General features: G+C 54.7%; 7 non-coding genes across 7 annotated transcripts; all 7 read left to right on the forward strand.

Annotated features, from left to right (window-relative positions):
- The first annotated feature begins 95 nt into the window (after positions 1–95).
- Tc00.1047053424181.10 lies at positions 96–163 on the forward strand. Its single transcript, XR_008254230.1, has one exon. It is a non-coding gene; the product is annotated as an H/ACA snoRNA, TC10C2H1 (small nucleolar RNA).
- A 61-nt stretch (positions 164–224) lies between these two features.
- Positions 225–315, forward strand: Tc00.1047053424181.20. The gene has a single exon (XR_008254231.1). It is a non-coding gene; the product is annotated as a C/D small nucleolar RNA (snoRNA), TB10C2C1 (small nucleolar RNA).
- A 54-nt stretch (positions 316–369) lies between these two features.
- Tc00.1047053424181.30 lies at positions 370–438 on the forward strand. Its single transcript, XR_008254232.1, has one exon. It is a non-coding gene; the product is annotated as an H/ACA snoRNA, TC10C2H2 (small nucleolar RNA).
- Positions 439–457: 19 nt separating this feature from the next.
- Tc00.1047053424181.40 lies at positions 458–523 on the forward strand. The gene has a single exon (XR_008254233.1). It is a non-coding gene; the product is annotated as a C/D small nucleolar RNA (snoRNA), TB10C2C2 (small nucleolar RNA).
- A 61-nt stretch (positions 524–584) lies between these two features.
- Tc00.1047053424181.50 lies at positions 585–652 on the forward strand. The gene has a single exon (XR_008254234.1). It is a non-coding gene; the product is annotated as an H/ACA snoRNA, TC10C2H1 (small nucleolar RNA).
- Positions 653–713: 61 nt separating this feature from the next.
- Positions 714–804, forward strand: Tc00.1047053424181.60. Its single transcript, XR_008254235.1, has one exon. It is a non-coding gene; the product is annotated as a C/D small nucleolar RNA (snoRNA), TB10C2C1 (small nucleolar RNA).
- Positions 805–858: 54 nt separating this feature from the next.
- On the forward strand, positions 859–927 carry Tc00.1047053424181.70. The gene has a single exon (XR_008254236.1). It is a non-coding gene; the product is annotated as an H/ACA snoRNA, TC10C2H2 (small nucleolar RNA).
- Positions 928–950: the final 23 nt, after the last annotated feature.

Raw genomic sequence — 950 nt, forward strand, 5'->3', positions numbered from 1 at the left:
TCCTGGGATTGACGTACAGCAGCATATCCACTGACTTACTCTTTCTTTCCCCCTCCTTCTTTCTTGGTTGCGACGGAGCGCGCTCCTTTTATTCCACAGGCGTTGTTGGTTGGGTCAGCGGCACGTATTCTCCCTGTAACCCTATCTCGCAGCCCCGAGAACATGGAAGTGGGCATTGCTTGGTGCGTAGACACGCACGCCTCGTGGAATTTGTGGACGACGCGTGATGAGCAAGAGGCGCCTTACCCTCTTCATGAAAGAGCAGAATTAACCGTCTGAGTGGTTGACTGCCCAGATGACAGGCGCAAACTGATTGAATGCTCTCCCCCCGGTTCTCATTCCTTTCCGGTTGCTGTCGTATGTTTTTGCGTGCAAAGGAGGTACATGCGCCGCTGGGCGTGCCCAGTCACCCAGCGGAGCGATTTGCCCCCGAGAGGAATCAACCACATCTGTGACTGCTGATGAAGCTGATATGGTCCGTGTTTCAGACTCCTGGATTGACGTACAGCAGCATATCCACTGACTTACTCTTTCTTTCCCCCTCCTTCTTTCTTGGTTGCGACGGAGCGCGCTCCTTTTATTCCACAGGCGTTGTTGGTTGGGTCAGCGGCACGTATTCTCCCTGTAACCCTATCTCGCAGCCCCGAGAACATGGAAGTGGGCATTGCTTGGTGCGTAGACACGCACGCCTCGTGGAAGTTGTGGACGACGCGTGATGAGCAAGAGGCGCCTTACCCTCTTCATGAAAGAGCAGAATTAACCGTCTGAGTGGTTGACTGCCCAGATGACAGGCGCAAGCTGATTGAATGCTCTCCCCCCGGTTCTCATTCCTTTCCGGTTGCTGTCGTATGTTTTTGCGTGCAAAGGAGGTACATGCGCCGCTGGGCGTGCCCAGTCACCCAGCGGAGCGATTTGCCCCCGAGAGGAATCAACCACATCTGTGACTGCTG

This window comes from Trypanosoma cruzi (assembly GCF_000209065.1).
Source record: "Trypanosoma cruzi strain CL Brener chromosome Unknown tcruzi_1047053424181, whole genome shotgun sequence".
Lineage (NCBI taxonomy): Eukaryota > Euglenozoa > Kinetoplastea > Trypanosomatida > Trypanosomatidae > Trypanosoma > Trypanosoma cruzi.